Source organism: Crocodylus siamensis, chromosome 2, assembly GCF_052110815.1.
Source record: "Crocodylus siamensis isolate JL-2025a chromosome 2, ASM5211081v1, whole genome shotgun sequence".
NCBI lineage: Eukaryota > Metazoa > Chordata > Crocodylia > Crocodylidae > Crocodylus > Crocodylus siamensis.
The window spans coordinates 246,224,527-246,240,763 of record NC_143396.1 but is presented as its reverse complement, the minus strand read 5'-3'; the positions used below and the strand labels follow the sequence as shown (position 1 = coordinate 246,240,763).

At 44.0% G+C, this 16,237-nt stretch overlaps 1 long non-coding RNA gene across 1 annotated transcript in view; it reads left to right on the top strand.

Moving 5' to 3' along the window:
• Positions 1-16,237, top strand: part of LOC149871975 (uncharacterized) — a 141,480-nt gene that overhangs the window by 111,184 nt on the left and 14,059 nt on the right. Inside the window, exon 2 of the long non-coding RNA XR_016440338.1 lies at positions 6,710-6,821. This is a non-coding gene — a long non-coding RNA (uncharacterized LOC149871975). The remainder of the gene's footprint in view (positions 1-6,709; positions 6,822-16,237) is intronic.

Here is a 16,237-nt window from a genome sequence, read left to right as displayed (position 1 = left end):
CGCAAATGTAACTTTCTGTCATAAGTTTAACCAAAGTGATCAAATTAATTGTTCGTGGAACTGACTGGGCCCCATAGGCAAAGCTGTAGCTGCAAGATTAGCTGACCTAATGGTTTCTGCTCAGGGTTCAGGTTTAACGATAAAAAACTGGATCCAACTGCCTGGCACACCCAACACATTCCAGGAAAGCACGTCCCAAGAAAGCGTATTCAAAACAAAACAACCTAAAAGGGGTTGGGGCTTAGGCAGACCAATGTCAATTTGAAACCTGAAGGTGCTGCATTGTAATTTGCTTATTGGATAAACGCGAGTCTAGGTAGTAACCTTTTATGATAGTTTTTAACACCTTTCAATCCCGTAGAGTAACAGCTATAGAGCAAGATTATGAGTGGCTCTAAAGCCAACAGATTAGCATAAGACTAGGTATAAAAAGCATGTGCATCAGGTGACCAGCAGGAAGGAGGGAACAGAATGGTCATTTCTGTTCCACGCCCGGACTCCGGACTCCTGGTGTGAGTGAGGATCGGATCCTGATCAAGGGAACTTCCCCAGTAATCCCTCTGACAATGTCAACTGGGGACGCCTAACTTTGCTGGAATCACTTGACGCATACCTAGGCATCAAGGGACTATCAATAAGTTGCCAACCCATGTCTGTCTATCCATTGTTTTGAACAGCCTAGTGGCTTATACCCTCGCAGTGCCCAGTTGGCCTGAGACAGAATTGATCTATCTGTTGTTATTATCTGTTATTTACTATTAGCTGTTTAATACTGCATTATCTGCTTATCACATTTATCTTTCTGTTAACTGTTGTGTGTGTGTAAGCTATAATAAAATTTGTCTTTACTTCACTCCCAACTTTGCCTCCTTGATCTGAAACTGAACCTAACAGCTGAGTTGGCCTGTGATAGAATTGATATGCTCACAGTGCCCAGCTGGCCTGTGACAGAGGACCACAACCCCCACTGCAGAAGAAGTGAAAAAACCCACAGTCCATAGCAATCTTCCCATGGGGTAAAATTTCTTCCTGACCACAAATATGGTGACTGATCTGACCCAGAGCAGATGTCAGAGGCAAGACTCTCTAGCCAGAAACCTCCAGGTTTAAGTCCCAGCAAAAGCATTGGACAATCCTTACTTTTAAAGATTTTGTAGTCCAGTTCAGAGAAATACTTTCCCTAGTTCTTCACTCTCAGATTTTATGTACATTGTTTAAAACCACATTCTAGAAATGAGAACTTTTACTTTGGCCTCTGATTGAAAAAGAAGACAACTACTCTACACTCACCAGTAGTAATTCTGCTCCAAGAAAGAAAAAACTAGGCCTGTGCAAAGCATCTGTGCAAAACAATCCCTTTGGATTCCGCTGATTCAGGGGACAGCAATTCAAGTCAGTCATTCGAATCACTGTCCCAAACTGATTCAGCCAAATCACACAGGCTGATCTTCCACCTGGTCTCCCAGCCCCAGCACTGGGTGCCCTTCCCACCCCAGCTCCCAGCACTTTGGAAAAAAGCTCCGACTCACTGGGTGCTGCCGGGTGGGGGCTGATCTCCGCTGCCCTGCACTGGCCCACACCATGTGGGGGGCTTTGCATGAGCCCCCCTGACAGCCCCCTTCTCCCCCTGGCAACCCCCATGGCTGCCTCATCCATCCCAGCTCTTTAAGAAAAAACAAACAAACAAAAAAAACCCGGACTCACTGTTCCTGCCCAGTGGGGAGTGATCCCTGCTGCCCCACGCTGCATGGGGGTCTCTGCACAAGCCCCCTGAAGATGCCGTGGGAGCTGGCGAGTCTGGGAGGGGGGTTTCTTACAGGGCCAGAGCTGAAGTGGGTGGGCAGCCATTAGGGGGCTCATGACAGAGCCCCCCCGTGCAGCATGGGGCAGTGGGGATTGCCCCCCCCACCCAGCAGCACCCAGTGAGTGGGGCTTTTTTTTTTTTTTTTTTAAGGGCTGGATTGAACAGCCATGGGGGGCGGGTGCTGGGGGAGTGGGCAGAGGATGGGGCTTGGCAGGGGTCCCCCCATGGTCTCCTCCTCCAGCCCTCCCCTCCCACCCGCTACTTACGAGCTCCGAGTCTGGCTCCAGCGGGCAGGGACCACCCCAATCATTGAAGTTCTTCGAATTGAGTTGGAAAGCTTTGAATTGATTCAGACCTTTTTATCGGTCCTGATTCAATTGGGATTCAATTACTGAATCCAGCTGAATCTCCTCCAAATTGAATCACCCCCAGAAGCTTTGCACAGCCCTAAAAGAAACCTATCCTATTTTCCATAAGGAATGAAACACAATCCTCAGTACTTTATTTACATCTAAAGTTGCCACCCAAGATTCAGTTAATCTGTCATCCAACAGTCTATCCAGCCCTGAGACTAGTCCTCTGTAGGTATGTTGCTGTAAAGCATTTTCTCTTATATTCTAATCTCTTTTCCCAGATTAAAGGAAACAAGTGTGGGATTTATTATGCATAAACCCTTCCCATTGCTTTATTAGCAGCTCCAGGAAGTAGTATTATTCCCTTAATCAGACAGTTAGCCATAACCATTATGTTTGCCATCTCTCCAAAACTCTGAATCACTCATTTAAACTATATCTTTAATTAGGTAATAATTAACTGTCTAATGGACATATTCACACTTGTTATAACATTTTGAAGAGGAACCAGGTGGTTGTTTTTTCTCATCTGTTTCTAGGTCTCACAGGAATAACAGGATTAAAAGGGTGGAAACGGTGTAATTCACCATGGAGCTACCCAGATGCACCTTTACAAAGGCTGCTTGACCTTCTGGATGACAACAACAATTTGCCTCTTCCTTTCTTACAGGATAAATGAACAGTTAGATCCTACCTTCATTTCCCCAGTCCACAAAAATAAAAGACATTGAGACCCCTCCTTTGAGTTAAAAAAATAAATACTAAGGAATAGTTAAAAGTAATAACAATTAACAGTGATAAGAAAATTGCCAATAGTGAATCTACAAATTGCAGAGTTTTGCAGTGACCATGACCCAGCTTGCAAATCCACATGGTAGAAGTAAGCATTTTCATTCTGATGTAACTCCTTATTTTCATGATTCAGTATATTGTGTCAGAAACCAAGACAATAATCCTGTTCCCAACACATGGGAAGGATACAAAGGGATGCGAGTAATGGAACACTTCTGCTACCCACTAATGAGCTGATGGTCTTCATATGGAGAAACATAAATAAAATCCAGGTGGTTTGGTTTAGCTTTGAACTAAATATTACAGTGTTAAAGCACTCCAGGGCATGCCTTGTTTGTAATATTAATAGGAGCCTTTTTTGTGTTCTGTTTGTGTTTGGCTTCATGCCTTACACCACCCAAGTAGTATATTATTAACCCAATAACAATGCCTAGGCAAGCCTTAAACTTATTACAATAACATAAAATTAATAAATGGTTTTTTTTTTTCCTTATTTAAATAAATACAATCCATCCACTATAAAAATGTTTATTATAAAGAACATTTTACATACCTTAGTGGAATGATCAGGATCTCAATTTTGGGTATTTCCCTTCATGCCTTTCCTCTACCAAAGTAACCATCCCCCTTAACCAATAGGTCATTTAAGTCCACAGTCTTAGTTTCACCTGGAACTTGGCTATATACCAAGCCTGTGTCTATTTCTTCTTGCTTCTTACTATGCTACTTCTACTACTGCTATTCAACTTTTACTCTTTTCCCACACTCTTCCAACTTTTGTTCAGGTCGTCTTGCTTTGACTGATACAATATCCACCTCGCTGTCCTTGGAGGGTCCAATCTCACTCTTTCTCAAATCCATTTTAAAAAGGAAAATTACCTTTCTAGCTCATTTGCTCTTAATTCTGTGCCCCCATATCTTTAGGGCCACAACCATTTCCCATTTTCACCTCCAACAAATCTCCAAACGCCCTTCAAAATTCTACACAATTTATTCCTTTCCTACCCATCCACCTTCTTAACATAAGGTTGGTACCATCCACCTATGATGTCACTTATCACAAATTATTTATAATCTCTCTCATACCATGGGAAAATTCCTTATGAACTCTCTTTAGTCGCTCTCTCATTCTCCTTTCCCCGAGGCACCCAAACCCCTCCTTATTCTTAATTAAGTCTGTCTACCAAACTACCTTCACTGTAACATATATAGACATCTTATACATACATAACAGACATCTCTTAATGGCTAGGCACATGACAAGTTGTATTTCCATATGAAAATGTACAAGCAGCTAATCTATGCTAAATTATCATATTGTCCCATTTCCTTCCCCTACACCTACTCCCTTGCTTCCTGTTCATTTTGTTGTCTTACACACCTACTATGGTTTGTCTTTAAGGGCAAATTGGCACCAAAGTCGAGTACTGCTAGAATTTTGGCAAGGGCAGCATACAACTTAGCATGGACTGCAAAAAAAACACATGAGAAGCTGAGTAAATAAATACTCAACCAATTAGACCATGCTCAGCTCCACATTGGCATGGCCACACTGTTCACAGTACCTGAAGTAAGGTGTTACCTAGGGCAGGTTTGTCTACATGAGCTACAGCGACTGCAGTGATTGCAATGAAGACCTAGACCAACATAATGTCCACAGACCAGAACTGTGTCAAACAGCCCACAGGGCTCCACCCAGGTCTGGAAATTTGGCAGCAGGGAAGCAGTGGTAATGTTATTTCTTGCAGCAGAGCCCAGAGTTGCAGCAATTAATGCTGCCACAATTCCTTGGCTGCCAAATTTCCAGACACGTGGGGAGACCTATGGGACAGATGACTTCCCCCTACATACTGGATTGTGCTAGTATGCCAGGTTGGGCCATGGCCAGATCCTGCATATTGGATTTAGGCCACCAGGTGGGGCTTGACCAGCATAGAATCATGCTGAATCAGACCCATGGTCCAACCCCACACTAGACCAGGCCCATGGACTGGCCTCACCAACTCATCCAGCCTGTGGGGACTGAATAGGTTGAATACCACTGCCTTAGGCTGTGAGGCACTTACTTATGCACTTATTGGCATTTACTGGACATATGTGACCTTCTCACTATCTAAAAGTTAAATTACAAATGAAATAAATATTGGTCTCATACTTTTCTAGTATTTCCCTGTTTTCCAACATTTGGTCGTATTGTCTTCCTTTATTGTCCTTGCTTATGTGCTTACTTTGTTAAACCCTTTGGAGCAGTTACCAGTCTTCTGCTTTCCACAGGTGAAATGAGAGCACAGTGGGTCTGACTGGGCCTACTAAGTGCTCCCACAATAAAAAAAACTGAGCACCAACAAAAAGTGTTCATGCATCATTCAACTTCCAGTTTTTGTTACAAGAGTGAAATTGGGAGTGGTTTATTTTAATTAAAGGAAACTGGAAATACTCAAATACAGATGAATCTCTGTTATAATCTGCATCAAAGGCCAATAATGTCAGTTTTGGAAAGGGGAGATTTTCACTTTCTCTTTTAAGTGGGATTACTGCTTGTAAAAGCACCTCATTAGCAGCTGGGTTGCTCTTTCCTTTTCTACTAAGAAAGAGCTAATTTAACATTCAATAGCTCCCAAGTTAGCATTGTAATAAAACATGATACCAAGGGAAGTCTGGCTACTGATGATGAAAGCCCAGGAAAAGATACAGCACTGGAAAAAGAACAGATGGGAGACACAGCAAGGAACATCTGAACAATGCTTGAAGAAACACTACAAGAAACTTAAAAATTCTAGGTAGTGAAAGGCACTACCACAGCAAGAATCATTAACACTGGGTTAAAAAAAAAAAAAGATATAGCAAGCAATATGAGCCAGGCTGATGGCCCGGGGGGCGGGGTGGGGAAGAGAGCTTTTTAGAAAAATTAAATACAGGTAAGTCTAATGGCAGTGCAAGCTCCCCACAGAAATGGACGAAAGACCTAAATTCATGAAACAACAAAATGCTGGGCAGCCTGGAGGCAAAGTTTTTTTGGGCCAGGAGGAGAAAAGCTGGAGATGGTGGGGGAGGAGGAAGGAGGTGATACAGTAAACCAGCTTCAAGAAGAGGGTCACAGAGTGCTCTGGGCAGTAGGGCTGTGTGAAGCTTCAGTCCCCGATTTGATTCAGCAGAGATTCGGCCTGATTCGGTGGCTGAATCAAGCCAAGGGGATGCAGGGGGCCCCCCAGCACGCTCTCCCTGGTAGACTCAGAAGTGGACCAGAAGTACTTCCAGTCCACTTCTGGGTTTGCTCCCTAGCCCCCCATGCTGCTGTGGGATGCTCCATCCATCCCACCATCTCAGTGTTCACGAGCTGCACCTGGTACCTCAAGAATGTAGAAAAAAAAATATTTAAAGCTGTGTCTATGGCCAAACATTCCCCGAATTGGCAGTGAATTTTCAGATTTGGTCAAATCAAATCAGTGTCACTGATCCAAATCAGTTAATTGCCCTGATTCAGGCTGAATCCAAATTGAATACGGCCAGTTTCACACATCCCTGCTGGGCAGTATGTAGGTCCATAGCCTGGCAGTTAGAACTCTATGCTGGGAAGTGGGAGATGCAGGTTCAATGTCTCCTTGGTAATCAAATAGCTAACTCGTTCAGGCAATTTGTTAAGAAGTGGGAGGACTAGTCTGCTTACTCCAGAGTCAAACACTTGCTAGTTATGGGGGGCGGGGGTTATCCTTTAGCAAAAGATTTTGCACTTACATATGTATGTTTGTATTTTGCTCAGATGATTCTATTCTGCTCAAAAGCCTGCATAACCAGAGGCAGATTTCTCAGCATGGTCAAAAGGCCGCACTCTGAAGGTGCAAAGCTTTAGAAATGGAAATAAAGACTAAGCTGTGAGTACCAAACATTGCATTTATAGGGCTATGTAGGCTATTTTTAGGCCACCAATGCACAGTACATTTAAGACATGTTTAAAAAGTTAATTGCACCTTAAATGGTAACAGGCCAGACATGCAACTCAATTTAAGGCATGATAATATAGTAAATGAACTGCTGGCTATGGCTCATTTGCACTATATCTTACAAGCTTTACCATCCTTTTTACATGAAGTAGTCTTGCATAATAGAAGTTGTTAAAAATAATCACGAAAAATAACTCCAACCCTGCATAACAATGAGTCACTCTTGTGGAGTGTGGTATTTCACTGTGTTGCATTCCCTAAACCCCAAGTGACTCATACATCTAAAAACTAATGCAGCACTTTGAAATGGTCCCCTTCATTCTGCCCCTTCCCCTGACACACACCCTCCTTCCATTATTACAAGAATTCAAATAATACTGCTTTATAAAATATTGTATATCAAAAATAGTCTCATACTAAAAAGTTAACTTTATACATTGGCTGTTAACAAGCAGAGGTTCTCTCTCACCTGCATAGACATTAACTATCTTAGGGGGCTTGGACATTTATCCTGCCCCTCGCACCCCTCATGGCTGCAGTATATGTTCTGTGAAAGCCACCCTCCACTCCAGAGAATGCTATTGTTGTGCATACGGTCTATAAAATGTGTTAGGGTTATCGTATGATGAAAGGAGTTGACTAAATGCAACATTATTAATAGTATTCCATTAGACCGTCTAGCGTACTGAACAATATTAATATACTAGCAGAAAAACCCTATGTCTTACATACGTGAAACTGTTTTCTCTTACTTCACAAACTAGTCTAGCAAATGAAAATTGAACAGCAGTTGTCGTTGAAGAGCTTTTCGCCTATGTGAAATTCTGAGAATACACTTAACTATACATATTTAAAATCTTTATCATAATGAAAATAGTGGCGTATGGTATGCATATTTTCCCTGAAACCACACCCTTAAGTACAACAGATGCTCACAGAGTCATAAAATAGCAGGTTTGCTAAGGACCTCAGGAGGTCAGAGTCTAATTCTTTGCTCAAGGCAGGATTGTCCTTGACTAAGCCACCTCAGTCAAATGACTCTCTAACTTGATCTTAAAAAGCATTCAAAAATGGAGGTTGCACAGTCTCTCTAGGTAACCTATTCTAATCTTTAGCCATCATCATAGTAGGAAAGTTTTTCCTAATATCCCACCTAAACATCCCTTGTGTAACCTTAGTCTATTGTCTGTGGCTGCAGAAAGAGAATATCTCGAACCTCCATATGTCTATTTAACATTGGTGAACACCTGAAGAAAGACAGACCAAAGGACTGAGTCACCACATATTTTTAAATGTGTTCCCATAAAGACAATAAGCAGCACAGCCTATTAAGGTTATTTAATTCCTTTATTAGACCCTGTTACGGTTTTGTTTTTTGCTACAACACCGCTTTACGATACTTTAAGCTTCAATCTTTAAGCTTGTTAGCTGAAATCTTACATGACATATCTATCCATGGCTGCAAATTTTTGGGTACACTTTGGAAAAATGCAGCTATTTTCAGGAATTCCAGACTATTCAGCTATATAAATTCAAAAATAAGATTAGGGGAAAAAATATAGTATATGCCCATGTTAACATTGCAGACCTTCCCTTTGAAATTCACTAGTGTTCCTATAGTTTGTAATGGGAACTTGGATAGGGGGTAGCATTTTTGCCATCCCTATGAATATCTGTCCAAACATAGCCAAGTTGCAAGTTTTTGTTTTTTTTGGGGGGGGGGAAATCACAATTCATATATGTTCAGTAGAGACTTTCTGGAGGTTAAAAACTGAAATATAAGGTTGGGCAGGCTGTATATTCAAAGCAGCCCCACAGAGTATGAGCATGTATATTTCGTTTAACTGTTCCTCCTAAAATCAGTTTGGGCATATATGTCCCATAGGGAGAGAGTAGGAGTTCTGTGGTCAAGCATTAAAAGATAAAGGTCCACAGCTATACAGCCTTAAGGCTTTATTCCTTTCCGTGCTTTTACTGTTCTCTCTCATCAAGGACTACTGAATCAACATAGCACCCCCACCTGAGAAGCTATTATTCTAAAATTCCTTCTGCCACATTTATTTGAGATAGCAAATTAAACACGGATATCATAGCCTGCTAATATGCTTAACGCTGACATTTTTTCTTCTTTAAAATTAACTAACTCTTCATTGGCTTAGTAACCAAGTTATCCTACAGGTTTGGAAGGATTATTTAACACTTGGTGTTATACAAGCTACTAGAAGCAATTTGATGTTGGAGTAAGTATGATTTTTTCTTGTAATGACAGGAAACTGTCACATTTGGTTATTTAATAGGACAGTATTCCAATAGCCTGTCCTTGCATCTACTGGTAGCTTATTGGCCCACATTTCTGTCCAGCTGATTTAAATGGTAGTAGAGTATATATTTCACTATTCTCCCTGTCCTTGTCTTGTGCTGTTTCTAGGTGTGTTTATTTTTGGTTTTGATAAAATAAACATCCATCTGCCACCATATTATATTAATGAGGATCTATCCATTCAATTCAGGTGGTTTGTTGGTCTTAGTAAGTGTTGGCTTTTGCATGCCCCTCTACTTTTTCATGTTATATCTTCTACTGTTTTTGTCCATTATTCCTTCCACCAGTAAAGTTGGGGCTATAGGAACTAAGTTATATACGCATCTTGATATAAAAAACAAGCTACCATTAAGGTCGTTTTTTTAATTCAAGGATGCCTTTACAGCCATTTTGTTTGTTTTTTATTGACTTTTTTTTTCCTTTTTTAAAGTCTTAGGAATGTTAACTGTCAATTTAGATTTGTCATGCACTATTTGGCAACAACAGAAGACTAAATTCTTATTCCCATATAAATTTGAAGAAATTCCCTATAAATAAGCATGGATTCTCTACAGCTTGGGGTGCCATACCTGTAAAATTACTCATTACATGGGGTGCAGACAGAAGAGCAGCTCCCTGCTGTAGCTCATAATGGTTTGCAGGAAGCTCTCTGAGTTTCATCCAGGGGCTGGCTGTAACAGAAGTACACTGGGGGGGGGGGGGAAGTTGGGGATCCAACTGCTGACTGTGAACCTGCAGCTGGTTTCCCTTAGCAATGGCCTCTCCTCCCTCCCAATCCAGGTGCGGTTTGCAGACTAGGAAACAGGAAAGGAAGCAGAGGGAGCTCATTCTAGAGGTTTCCCAGTTGGCCCTGGAGGGTAGACTGGGGTGGATAGACTCAAGCCCCATTAGTTTGCAGGGGGGGACTCCAATCTACTCACCTCAGCCTCCAGTGCTGGCTGAAAAAAACTCAAACCAAACTTACTCTGCTCCCATCCCCACTCTTGTTCTGAAGACAGCAGCAGACTGGGAGGCCTCAGCACAAGTTGCTGAAGAAGCTATGGTTTTAAATCATAGAATCAATGAGTCGGAAGGGACCTAGACAGATCATCTAGTCCAACCCCCTGCCATGGGCAGGAAGGAGCACTGGGGGTTGGAAGGGTCATAAGACCCCAGTCAGGTGCCTATCCAGTCTCCTCTTGAAGATCTCCAGGGAAGGTGAGAGCACCATCTCTCTGGGAAGCCTATTCCAGGCTCTGGCCACCCTTACAGTGAAGTAGTTCTTCCTAATATCTAACCTAAACCTATCCTCCCTCAGCTTGTGGCCATTGTTCCTGGTGACTCCAAGGGGGGGCCTGGTGAACAGACTTTCCCCAAGTCCCTGCTGCTGTCCCCTGATAGGGTTGTAGGCAGCCACAAGATCCCCCCTCAGTCTCCTCTTGCAGGTCCCTCAGCCTGTCCTCATACGGCTGGCCACGGAGGCCTCCAACCATACAAGTGGCCTCCTCTGGACCCTCTCCAGGTTCTGCACGTCCTTCTTGAAGTGCGGCGCCCAGAACTGGGCACAGTACTTCAGCTGCGGCCTGACCAGCGCTGCATAGAGGGGGAGCAAGACCTCTCTGGACCTGTTAGTGATGCCCCTGGTGATGCATGACAGGGTGAGGCTGGCTCTGCCTATTGCTTCATCACATTGGCGAATCATATTCATCCTGGAGTCAATCCTGACGCCAAGATCCCTCTCTGCCTCTGTGCTGCTGAGAGGTTCAGCCCCTCACCTATAACCATAATGCTGGTTCCCTCTACCCAGGTGCAGCACCCTGCACTTGTCCTTGTAGAACCGCATCCTGTTCAGATCCGCCCACTTCTCTAACCTCTCCAGCTCTGCCTGGATGAGGTCCCTGCCTGCCAGTGTATTCACTTTACCCCACAGCTTGGTGTCATCAGCGAACTTGAACAGGGTGCTCTCCACACCCTCGTCCAGGTCGCTAATAAAGATATTGAACAGCACCAGCCCAAGGACCAAGCCCTGGGGGACTCCGCTGCCCACACCCTCCCAGGTCGACATCAACCCATCCACCACCACCCTCTGGGTGTGCCCCTGGAGCCAGTTTGCCACCCATGTGACTGTGCATTTGTCAATGCCACAGTCCCTCAGCTTGCCCACCAGAATTGGGTGGGACACTGTGTCGAAGGCCTTCTGGAAGTCCAAGAAGATGACATCGACTTTCTCCTTCCCATCTAAGCTCTTTGTTAGCTGGTCATAGAAAGAGACCGCGTTAGTCAGGCAGGATCGGCCTGGCACAAACCTGTGTTGGTTACCCCTCAACATCACTTCTTCTGCAGGGCTCTCACAGATATGGCGCTTGATAATTTTTTCAAAGACCTTCCCCAGGATAGAAGTGAGGCTGACTGGCCTGTAGTTGCCAGGCTCTTCCTTCCCCCTTTCTTGAAAATAAGGACCACATTGGCCCTTTTCCACTCCTCAGGGACTTGGCCCAAGCACCAGGAGTCCTCAAACAGCCATGCCAATAGCTCCACAATGACACCAGCCAATTCCCTCACCACCCATGGATGAAGGTCATCCGGGCCCACCAACTTGGACACATCTAAGTCCTTCAAGTAATCCTTAACTAGGTCTGAACTAACAGTCGGGGGACTCTCTACGCTATCACCCAAGAGCACCCCATTGTCAGCAGACAGGAACACGGAGGCAAAGATCTTGTTGAAGAGTTTTGCCTTCTCTTGCACGTCCATCACCAACTGCCCTGCCCTGCCTCGTAGGGGTCCAATGTTACCCCGAGACTATATACTTGAAGAAGGACTTCTTGTTACTCTTAATCCCAGAAGTTAATCTAAGCTCCAGTGCTGCTTTAGCCTTCCTTACCAAATCCTTACAAGCTCAGGTAAGGGAGGTGTACTCCTCCTTTGTCCCTGCCCCCTGCTTCCACTGCCAGTATGCTTTTTTCTTTGCCCTCAGGCCAGCCTGGATATCTATGCTCAGCCATGAAGATTTCTTGGACCCTTTTCCCCGCCTTCCTGAATAGAGGAATTGCGTCCTGCTGTGCCCCAAGGATAGCTTCCTTGAGGAAGGACCACCTTTCCTGGACCCCCATACTAGCTACCCCCTGGGCTCTAAGTGCCTCCCTGACCACTGCCCTGAGCACATCAAAGTTGGCTTTCCTAAAGTCAAGCATTTGCGCTGTGCTAGTTACCCTCCCCACCTTTCTCTGAATGTCTTCAGCTGAATCATTATACAATGAGGGTTCAGATTTTTGCAGGATTGGGCCCTCTTAAAGTGCTTTGCAGCTATGCACTTCTGTTTGGTTATCACTGTAGACACAGGCAACTTGTAGGGAGGGTTGGGGGGGGGCACATGTGCTCTTCGAGATTGGCCCCCAACTCAATGCTGCTGAGGATGGGGCAGTTTTTTTGCCACATGGGCCAGTGGTGTGTTGTGGGGGGCATGGCCCTAAGCCATGGCACACAAGTATAGGAGTGGATATGGGGCTTTTGGCCCGCCTCTGGGCCCACCCCCAGACCAGCCCACAGATTGTCCCCCCAGACTCAGGAGGCACCAGTCACCCCTAAATGTACAGCACTTTCAAGACCCAAATCAGGTGAAAATTGTCACTTCTGTCTGCACCCATTAGTCAGTGATGTTTGCTGCAGGAATACATGACAGTTTATCTAGTTTCCATACATCCAAATAGTAGTCTACAAAAATTATGTAGTTTGTGATAAAAATGGCCATCCTTTCTTTGTTCTAAAGTCTGCTGTATATTTTCATCGTTTGTTTTTGCTGCTTGGCCTGCATTTTCCCCCACATTTAATCACAGCTGCTCACCCAATACCCAATACCCTTGGTAAAGGTTGATCAGTGAAAGGCATTCTAGAGATATGGTTCTATTCCAGAATGGCTCTAATATACTCTCAAGAGAACTCCTGGTCTCAGTTATTTGGCCGAGTTGATTTCCATCATATATAGTGTTATGGTGCACATTTAAATTTGTCTTAAAATTTGCTGAGGAAGTCTGTTAGCCTAATGCATTCACTGAGGCCACATTGTCTGTTCGACATTCCGTTTCTCATTGTGTTGCAGCCTTACCTTTTGCGTCTGGTAAGAGTTTGAGCTTTACAAGTCACTTACTCTTATTGCTTTGTACTGTATTAATGCCCTATACATACACACTCCCTCTCTCATCAACTGAGTCACTGCCTGCTTCTATGCATTTTTTTTTCCTGCACACTTTGATATAATAGTTTATTTTGGCACAATTATTGCACAGGACTTTAGAGAGAGCATTTTCCATTATTGTGTTTATCTTTACATTGAACATAGGTCTCTTCCCTTGTATTTTGCATCTTCTCCACTCTGTATGTCTTTGCACATGTTCTGAGCTATTTTCCTTGCATTGTCATGGCCTTCCCATGCTGCTTTCCACTTTGCCTGTTATATTTTTGCTCAATATTTGGATATAAACTTTTCCATTCGTTGTGCATATGTCCCTAGCCTTTAAAGAATTTGCATGGACTTGCATTTGAATTTTTCAGCCCTATTATTACTCTGTCGCAGATTAGTTCATCTTTAAGAGCTGGTAAACTTGTGGGCCAGCCATTGTGCACAGTTTGATGGTATACAAATATAGTGTTTTTCCAGATGAATGATTTCACTTCTTTAAAAAGACCCCTTTGGTTTATAATTGATTTTGCAATGGTTTATAATTGATTTTGCAATGCTGACATTGATTTTAGAATGATTCTAGGATTTTATGGATTCCTCCTGTACTAATACATTTAAGCAGAATTTGAATATTCAGCAACCTTTGTCCATTACAACTATAATACTGCTGCTCTTTTTGTTTTATTTTCAGTGCCCAGCTACTAAACAGCTCTTCTTTCAAATTAATATGCTCAGAGATGGAAATACTATACATGATCAGGCAGGAGTATGAGTAGAAGTGGGTGAGCAGGGCATCAGCCCCAAGCAGGGGAAGGGAGATGTGCAAAACTGGGAGGGGAAACATGCAAAATTGGCTGCTGCCACTACTGCCACCCTGGCTACCACCACCACTGCCCCAGGGACTAAACCCACCCAGAAACACAAAAGTTCCTCATTACACCTTTGCTACCATGATCAAATTGCTTTCTCTCTCTTTAAGCCAAGAAAGCAAAGCTCTAAGCTTTAGAACAAAGATTTAAATTGAGGCAGAGTGGCATTTGTGCCAGGAATGTGTCTTCTTTCCATCCTTGTAAAATGTGCCTAAGCTTTGCCAAGTTATAAGGTCTTTACAAGATTGCTGTTTGCATGTACTCAGTAGAAACTCACTAAGTCCTGACAGATAAACTAGTGGAATTAAGTCCCCCCTAAGTATGGTGCACTGTCTCAGAGGTCTCAGTGCTAATCAGATTACACATACACCAAGCCCCACACAGTAAGTGAGCTTGCTCCATGCCCTAATAGCTAAAACCATATTCCAGCCTCCTTGTAGTAACTAGATTATACATGAACCTTCCTCACAGAGAAACTGAGCCAGTCTGATCCAGTTGTACTACAGGTCTCAGGAAGCCTCCTTAAAGTAGCAGCTAAACAGCTGCTTCATAGATTTCATAGACATTCAGGCTGGAAGGGACCCCGGAGGATCGAGTCCAGCCCCCTGCCCAGGGGCAAGAAGTCAGCAGAAACCATAGGATCCTAGCAAGATAAGCATCCAAATGTATCTTGAAGGTATTAAAGTGGGTGCTTGAACCGCCTCCAGCAGCAGTCTATTCAAAACCTTGGGGGCTCGGACAGTGAAGAAGTTCTTCCTTATGTCCAGCCCTTGGGGCACTCTGGTGAAGACGTTCCCCCAGATCCTGGTGAACACTCCTAATAAACTTAGAGGTAGCCATCAGCTCGCCCCTGAGCCTGCGCTTTTCCATGGCTCTCAGCTTCTCATCATAAGGTCTGTTATCCTGACCTCTGATCATGCACGTGGATCTCCTCTGCACTCTCTCAAGCTTCTCCACATCTTTTTTTAATTGTGGAGCCCAAAACCAGACACAGCACTCCAGCTGCAGCCTCACCAAGGCTAGGTACAAGGGGAGAATGACGTCCCGGGATTTGCTTCAGAAGCACCTATAGATGCAAGCAAGCATTTTGCTTGCTTTACTAGCCACAGCATCACATTGATCACAACATGAACATGAGCCTTCAATCATGACCCCCAAGTCCCTTTCATCTGTAGTGCTAACCAGCGTAATACTGCCAAGCCTATAAGGATGCTGCAGGTTTTTCCTCCCAAGGTGGAGAACCTTGCATTTTTCGGTGTTGAACAGCATCAGGTTCTCATCTGCCCATTTCGTGAGCCTGTCAAGATCTGCCTGGATCACCCTCCTGTCCTCAGGTGTGGATGCTTTACCCCAGAGTTTGGTGTCATTGGTGAACTTGGCCAGCCCATTGCGATACCAATGTCTACATCATTGATGAAGATATCAAAAAGTAAAAGCCCTAGGACTGAGCCTTGAGGGACCCCACTGGTCACAGTGCACCACGACGATCAACTTCCATCAACCACCACCATCTGGGTCCTGCTGCTGAGCCAATTCCCCAGCCAGCGGATCGTGGTGAGGTCGAGGCCAGTTAGCCAGTTTAGCCAAGAGGTGATCGTGGGATACCAGATTAAAGGCTTTTTTAAAGTCAAGATATATGACATCAATCTCTTTCCCCTTGTCCAGGTGATAGGTCACCTAGTCGTAAAAGGAAATAAGATTGGTTAAACAAGACCTACCCACAAACCCATGCTAGGTATCCCTCAGAATATTTCCATCAGCTAGCCTGTATAGAATGGCCTCTTTGATAATCTTTTCCAAGACCTTCCCCAGGATAGAGGTCAGGCTGATGGGTCTATAGTTTGCCAGATCTACTTTCCTCCCTTTCTTGAAGATAGGCACCACATTAGCCTTCTTCCAATCATCAGGCATTTCAGAGTGCCAGGAGTACTCAAATATCTGTGCCAGGGGCTGAGCTATGATGCTTGACCTTGGGTATAGATCGCCAGGGCCAGCTGAC